This window comes from Triturus cristatus, chromosome 4_1 (genome assembly GCF_964204655.1).
Source record: "Triturus cristatus chromosome 4_1, aTriCri1.1, whole genome shotgun sequence".
In the NCBI taxonomy this organism is placed as follows: Eukaryota; Metazoa; Chordata; class Amphibia; order Caudata; family Salamandridae; genus Triturus; species Triturus cristatus.
The window spans coordinates 1,202,859,340-1,202,867,820 of NC_140585.1; the positions used below are offsets into that span (position 1 = coordinate 1,202,859,340).

At 44.8% G+C, this 8,481-nt stretch overlaps 1 protein-coding gene across 1 annotated transcript in view; it reads right to left on the bottom strand.

Moving 5' to 3' along the window:
- The window catches only part of LOC146856389 (retinol dehydrogenase 16-like), a 104,624-nt gene extending 100,577 nt beyond the window's left edge, over positions 1 to 4,047 (bottom strand). Inside the window, exon 1 of the mRNA XM_085654514.1 lies at positions 3,884 to 4,047. The gene's annotated coding sequence lies outside the window, so the exon portion shown is untranslated. The remainder of the gene's footprint in view (positions 1 to 3,883) is intronic.
- Positions 4,048 to 8,481: the final 4,434 nt, after the last annotated feature.

The window sequence follows — 8,481 nt, forward strand, 5'->3', positions numbered from 1 at the left end:
TTGTTTGGGTGTGTCTCAGTGAGTCATGTTATCGCATCCAGGCATATCACACAAGACTTATTAGCTTTGCCAAAGGTTGTTATCAGTATCAGATAAAAGAGAAATGTTAAATTCTGTAGGATGTTGTTTACTTCTGTCTTGTCTCATGGATATGTCTTGAGCCTTTCCACATGAGCCTGTCCATGTGGCAGGAATCTTGTAGTGTGTTAGCGTGGAGTATTAGGGTCCACGACCATTGAAGCTCTCGGACGTGGTGTCTAATCTCCTTTCCATTGCTCCTCTCTGTGGGTTGCAATAAAGACACTTTTCTGTAGTTGCCCTCTGTTTGTGTCTTTAATAAGTAACAACAATGATTTTCTTGTGAATTCACAGAATTAAAAATATTCAATTTCTGAAAATGTGAGACTGTAAATGAAACATTACTAAGGTCAATGGAAGAGGTAGGTTTCTTCAGAGTGTCTGGATCACATTTGTTTTCCCCTTGGGACAACTTTTCTCTGCAGTCTCTGACTGTTAGATACTTGCACCCTTTATCCTCTGACATCTTTCTGAAATCCTCCATCTGCATACCTCATGCTATCTCCTTCCTCGTCATCAGTCTTTACACTGTGTCCTGCATGTTTTTCTTTGCATCACCACCATTTCACAATCCCTTGCTAATACACACACATTCATTCCTCACCTATAAGCACAACATTTTTGTTTCTTTTTAGCACTGTGAATATTTCAATAGTTTCTATACAAGCTTCACACACTTTCACATTAATTGGTAATTACAGTTGGCACATCTGTTATCATTGTACTCTGCAGAGAGGAAAAGGATTTGAAAAACATTTAGAACGAACAGTATTATAACTAGGGCCACTGGAATTATGTGATTGTCCGACTGTGAAGATTTTCACATAGTTGTATATTTGCTGCATTTGCCACTTAATCCATCATCTGCCGCTTAATCTGCATATTTTAACAAAAAAAACAAATTCTAGCTGAAATGGTTCAAAAGTTAGTAAAAACGGAGCAATGTATGTTACCACGCATTGGAAGTCCCTATGCAAAGCATGACTGGTCACCTTTCTGTAGCTTATTGCTATATTTGGGTGTTAAACTAGCACTAATGAGGTACAACTAATGCCTAGATAGTGTTACCAAGCTTAAAATTGACAAAATAACGTAATGCTATTATAAAATGTGCCGTATAATGCTGCATAATTTGCCTTTCATTGTCACGTAATTTACTGAAGCCTGCTGCATAATTTTACCCTCCCCTGCCGCATAATTCCAGTGGCCCTGATTATAACCTTGTGACAAGCAATGTGAGAAACTCGCAATGCCTTCAGCCTCTACTCAAGAGCATTTTTGCACATGGTAATACTGTCTGGGCAAAGATTATATGACAAATGCGACAAAGCCATAATTATGTGAAAAAAGCTACAGTCACTTAATCGCATAATTCCAGTGGCTCGACCTTAATGAACACCTGTCTCCCTATCTTCCCATACACCTAGAGGATACTCAGTTCACAGTATGGCTTACACGAAAGTCAGTGGTGGCCGGCATGGCTCACGCGGTGGGTGCGGGGGTCACAGGGGGGTAACGGGGGGGGAATAAAAAAAAGGTACCTTGAGGCCGGGTCCCGTGTCCCCGCTCCTGCTCTCCTGCCTCCGACTCCAGGAACAGGAAGCAGGCAGCCAGGCTCCCTCCCCTAAACCAATCACAGCGCTGCAATGCAGCGTTGTGATTGGTCTGAGCACCGTGACACGGCGCTTAGCCAGGGGCTGGAGGGGTGGGGATGTTCTCCATGTAAGCTGTAATGCAGCCTGCATGGAGAACGGGGAAAGTGGGCTTTGACTGGTTTGGCCTCCACTCCTCCCCTGCTCCGAGAGCAGAGCAGCCAGGCCCACCCGCAAAACAGCAGGACATGAAGCATAAAATGATAATAATGCTATTATCATTTTATGTTTCTACTTGCCACTGCTTAAAAGCAGTGGGGCGACGCTCCTCCAACATAGCAGAGGAGCCGCCACTGACGAAAGTGCCTATGTTGCATGAAACAAATACGGAACTACAACATACAGAAAAAAAGCTAATACTCTTAGAGAAATGTAAATTGCTGACGTGGATTTCCTGAAGGGTATTGAGTGCCATTATCGAGCAATCAATCGTTTTTTTGCCTGCTTAGGACATGACTATAGGGTCCAGACGGGTGATATTTCAGCGCCGGTGTTTAATTTTTGCCTGGTCTGCGACTGGGGATACCCGCACCGCTTGAAGCCCTGTATACACTGCTACCGCAGTGCTCTACTGTTTCTGTACAGAGTAGGAAAGCCCAGGCTTCTGCTGCGCATTGTTGTGTACACTATGCAAGCATAAGGAGTTAAATGCTGTTACTGTCCTTGCAGGCTGCCTAAGATTATGCAAAGTTGTTTAAATTATTATATAGGATAGGTGTTTTGTTTGAGTCCCAACTGCATACAGTCTAACTCGGAGAACAAAATTGCCCGAAAGAAAATGCAAAGACTTAAAAATGAATGTGTCCTTGTGTAATGTAACTGGTGCTCAAGTAAAGTGCTACAATACCTTTGGGTAGAGTTCGCGCTATATAAATCTGCAACAACAAAAAAAAAGACAAAACTAAGAACTAAAGGTGGGCAAGCCACTGAAATCTTGAGCCAGTCCAGTGGCGTAGATAGCCCTTTGGCCATTCGTGGCGGTCCCTGTGTTTGCCATCCCGAGACAGCAGGTAAGAACAGGGGAGGCCGTCGCCCCCAAAACTCATGCTGCCCAGGGCAGACCCCCCTCCCCCCATTTGCTACACTACTGAGGCCAGTCTCGAGCCTCAAGTCTGGCTCTGCCTCAGCTTGAGATCCTGTTGGAATCTCGTAACCCAAAATGAGCCGACCTTATGTGTGGCTTCTGCCTGCCTGCCTCCTCCTACCTAGAATTTGGCCTCACAGAAATAGCTGCCCACTTTGTACATGGGGTGCCATGTTCCAGTCTAGTTGGCTCAACATCATGTGATTCTGGGCAAATCCCTTAAATCTCTCCTTGTCTATAAATAACATAAATGTGGGTTTTGTAAAGTAATTTGTACTCATGTGACGTGTTCCAAGTTTGCACCATATAAAAACTGTAGAAAAATGTAAGAACAAAGCCTTAATATAAGTAAAAACAAAGAAATACCTAGTTACTAGCTAATTTGCACAAAGTGAATCCAAAAAACATGGATAAATCGCGGCTTCCGCTCCTAAAGTATGTGTTCTTAGGCAAGTATTTTATTTCACCAAAACTTTTTTCTTCATTATCACTTCTGAAGCACCTTCCAATATGTGAGTCCAGAATTCCAATTGTACAAAAAGCGACTGTGTTTGATTTAATAGACTATAATATTCCTCTATAATAATCTGGACCATGTACAGGGTTTACATGACAATTGTCTCGTCTCTCAGTTATCAGTTAACTAATTGTTCATGTTTAAAAAAAAATCAGGTTTTTTACCCAAATTCCTGCTTGAGCTCTCTGGATTTACTTGCACCATGTATGTTTAAAAACTATAACTTTTAACCGGTTCTTCTCAGCGCAGTGTTATACTGTGAGGTATTAATGTCAAAGCTTCCACATGTTAAAGAAATACACTTTTTTGAATGTTAAAGAGATGATCATATTTCAGATGATGTTTGTTTGATTTACATAGCATACATATTTAGGACTCTCCTTGTGCACGGGCTCCAAGATCCCACCAGACCCTTGGCTTGTCTGTGCTCACCCTGTTAATTTGTTGACGCGCCCACCTGTAATAAGAACAACACAAAACATCCAAACCGAACAGCAATTTGACACTTCACCGCGGCCCTACTCCCATTTCCCTCTTTGCCCCTGGCCTTACGAGTGTCTCGTGCACAGGCTACCAATGCATGCTGGGGATGTCCGAACGTCGGTTTTCTGTCCCGCTGATGCTTTGTGTGGATCACCACTGACCTCTACCTCGCGCCCGCTGGTGATCTACGATGAAGAGAGGAGCCCTTATGTGTGCGCGGGACTGACGCTGGCAACGGCGTTGACGTCAGAGTCTGGTCGTAGTCCGCCAGATTGGAGGCGTTGTCTCCTCGCGCCTCCCTGCTTCACCTGAAATGCACCGGAGCGGGCTGCCTTCCCTCTGGTGCCAGTAAGAGGTGAAAAGGAAAGAAGAAAGGAGTGGGGGTGAGGAGTGACTATCAATAGTGCGAGGGGTGCAGTTACTGCTGATAAATATTGTATAATAAGAAGACCTTGTCCCAGGTCTAGGCGTCCAAGGCCATGCATGAATAGGTCATTCAGTCCCGGGTTTTGAGTTGTATTCTGGGGCGTATATTAATGTTTAGTACGTCATAGAATGCAGCTCAAAAGAAAGCTATTTGTGCATAGACGTGGGAAATGTTGGAGCTCTTACACAGTAGAACATTAGTAAACACCTGTTTTTTCTCTTAGAAATATAAATGTAATATTGAAGGTACATGAAGAAATCAATGCGAACGTATTTTAGAGCTAAATACATAAAATAATACTTAGGTTTTTACAAACATTCTTTTGGAGGTGCCAGCGATCTGCTTTTCCAGAATCTCAAAATATGAACAAATGTCTTGTATGATCCTTGGAGAACGTGTTAGTCCAGTGCACTGGGACCTGGGTTTATGATGGACCCACAGCACCCCAATTATGGCATCACAGTTAACGTGGGGTCAGTGGGGGGGATGGTGTTGCGACAAGTCCCATGTCACTAATGCTACCCCAATGGGAGGCAGCATTGAGGTCCACTGTAATTGTAATTGCATTTATATGGCGCTTACTACCGCTGACAAGGCGTCAAAGCGCTTTTCCGATGAGTAGCACGCTACTCCGGAACCCATAAAGTATTAGTGGTGAATTAGTATAGTGAAAATATCAAAGTAATTTGAGTGGTGGATATGTTAGTCAGTTATTTGGATTGAGAAGGTTAGTAGACGGATAAAAGAGGGAAAAAGGTTTGCATTTATATAGCTCTTGCTACCCTTGAACAGGAGCACAAACTGACATAGTAAGAAAATAGAAAGAAAAAAAAAATCTGCTTCCATGCTGCGGGTAGAGTGCTGCATGTCGTGTGAGTTGGCAGGTCTGAGCGCCCCTCTGAGCTTCAGCTCCTTGGGAGCCCACCATCCCCATCTCTGCCTAGTGCCAGCCATACTTATCATTACATCAGAAGTCTTCAAACAGGGTTGGAATTGATCTCAGGTTTGCAGCACGCTCTGAACAAGAGGAATCTTTATTATGCTCCTAGGGAAAAGAGAAAGAGACGAACATCATGTGTAAAATAGTGCTATGTTTTTAATGAAAGAAAGCAGAATGGCAGTGAACCACTCTGTAATGTGCCACCAGTAATGTTCTTTTTTTCACTTGTCTTGGCTTTCTACGTTGGGAGTGTGGAATGGAGGGCTTCAAATATGGCTCAAAGTCCCTCCCCACCTTCTGATAAAGGATCTTACTGTAGATTAGAGATCTTCAAACGTATTCATACTGAGCCCCCCCCCCAAGCAAAATGTTTTAATGTCAGGCCCCCCCTCCAAAACATTACCGCAAGGATTGGTTGAGTGGGAGGGAGAGGGCTGCAAGCAGGAGGCATGGCTCATGAGATCATTTCAGGAGTACTTTGTCTTTAGCTCATCAACCACACTGAATATGGGACATAAAACAGCAAATTAATCTAACAAAAACAGTTACTGACCCAAAAATACTACCCCCTATAATTGAGTGTTGGACTTGGCCCTTTTTGCAGGTTCATCCCTGAACTTTTGGCCTAGCCCCTATATTTTTTCTGACCTGTTGGCTGTTTTATGACTCTGGGCACTTTACCACTGCTGATCAGTGCTAAAGTGCATATGAAATTGATGTATGGATTAGTGATTCCATGATTGGCTGATTTGGTTTACTTGTCAGACCCTAGTACAGTGCACCAGGAGTGCCCAGGGCTTGTAAATCCAAATACTGCTGGTGGGCTTGCAGCACTGGTTGTGCCACCCACAGAAGCAGCCTGTAAAAGTGTGTCTAAGACCTGCCATTGCAGAGCCTGCGTGCTTTCTGGTACTGTCCTGCTGACTGGGCAAGTGCACCCACTTGCCAGTCCCTAAACATTCCCTTTTCTTCATATCAGACACCCCATTGTTAGGCCCAAGGGCAGGGTGCTTTGTAAGTATAAGGTATGACATGCCCTGATGTGTGTGGCTTGTCCTAATAGTGAATCACAGCCATTTTCGTTTTTCACTATTGCAAGGCTACCTGTTCCCCATAGGCCAGAATGGGCAGTTTGATTATTACATCCTATAATCCTAACTGACTCTGGGAACATGGTAGAAATTCAAGTTTAGTATGCCTGAACTCAGAATGATAAAATACATATTTTAGTGAAGTTGGTTTTAACATTCTGTGTTTAAAAATGCCACTTTTAGAAAGTAGGTTTTTTCTTGTCTAACCATCCAAACCTGCCTCTGCTAGGTTGTGTATTCCTTGTCTGGAGTTTGAGTGACAGGGGCTGGGGAATTCCAGGGGGCTGGAAAATTCCCAGAGACAGGGTGAGTCAGCACAGGGCTGAATAGAAAGATCTCCATGTAGATGGGTGGGAGGAGTTGCACCTGGGACCTGAATGGGGCTGTGCTTTCCCTCCACAATGCTGGCTCCACCTCCTGTGGTGCATCTGATGTCACTGCCCTGCACTGTGAAAGGAAACAAGGAGTCATGTCAACAAAGTGCTCCAGGACTGACCAGAACTGGTTTGGACTAGGCAAAGACCTCTCTGCCTTCAGAGAACAAAGAGAAACTGTGTATAAAAAGGGGACCCAGACCCCAGAACTTTAGATCACTTTGGGAACAAGAAGAAACCTTTGCTGAGGAGAGGAACCAGAAGAAACTGAGGAGAGACTATCTCTAAGTTGAAGTACTGCTTGGGGGATTGGCCTGCAGTGGTTGCCTGACTGCCAAAGTTAGGAGAAAGGACTTTGTGTGCACTTTATTCAACTTATTAAGGATCTCCAAAGGCTTGATAGAAGAGCTTGCCTCCTGCTGAAGTCTCAGGGACAACAGACTTCAACCACCAGCTCCCCAAGAGTTCTTTGGAAGTGCCTGTAGCTGTATTGTGGCCTTCTGAGGGACTGGTTGTTGCAAGGAGCTGGAAGCGTGACTCAAGAAGAAGAAGCATGTCGCAGCCGCTGCCGTCGCATCACTGAACAAGGGTGTCGCCGCTGTAGCTGTCGCATTGCACCGCATCACGAGAAGCATCGCGCAACACCGAAAAAGCGTGTCGCAACTGCTGCCGTCGCATCACTGAACAAGGTGTCGCCGCTGGAGCTGTCGCATTGCACCGCATCACAAAAAACACCTCACATCCACGGAGAAGCGTGCCGCCGTCGCAGCCATTTTCGTCGCCTCACTGCACAAGGGTGTCGCCGCTGCAACTGTCGCATCGAGCGGAAGCGGTCTCGCATCGTTGGAGAAGAGTGTCGCCGCCAAAGCCACTGTTGTCACATCACTGGACAAGGGTGTCGCCGCTGCAGCTGACTCATCGAGCCGAGACATCTCGCAACATCGGAGAAGCGTGTTGCATCCACAAGAAGACGCCATCTTTGTTTCTTTGCACCAGATCTTCAACACATCACCGCCCTAGCGTGTAAGGACCTACCGCATCAACTTCCCTGCAACACTTTCGTTGCCCGGCATGTCGCATCTTAAGGTACATTGACTCAAAGTGTCGCATTTAAGATCTAAAGAGAACTAAGCTAAATTCTACCATTTTAAAGTAACAGTATCGTGGATTTTTGTCGTTTATGGTCTTGTTTTAAATCTATATAAAGAATACTTATTTTTTATATAAAACTTGTGTGGTGTCCATATGTAGTGTTGTCACTTGATTACTGTATGTGTTCACAAATGCTTTACAGACTGCCTCTGAGATAAGTCTGTCTGCTCGTGCCAAGCTACCAAGGGGGTGAGCAGGGGCTATTTTAGCAGTGTACCCCCTTACCCTGACTAGAGGCAAGGGTCCCTATTTGTCACAAGTACCTACCTGTGCCAACTAGAGACCCCCAAGTCTAACATTGAGGTGTTGTGAGCCCTTCGCATTCCTGATTCTCACTGCAACTACACTTGCTGCACAAATGATAACTTCAGACCTGAGTAGCAGGCTATCTCCTCTGCCTCTTATAACCCTTCGCCAACATGACGTACCATCGCTTTAATCTTGAAACAGGCCCTTTCAGAAAAAAAGAGCTCCCACATGTTCTTTTCCTTCATCTGCAACGGTGCCCTTGGTCTTAATGTTAGAAAATAGGCACCCAGGTACCTTTTTTAAAGTGAGACAGTCATATGTGTGATGCACAGGGCCCCAGTGCTGCTCAACCTGCTTCACTAATGTTAACTATTGCCTTGCAAAGAGGGCAGTCTGCTCTGCCCTCTGTTAAAAACACGGACTCCCATCTAGCC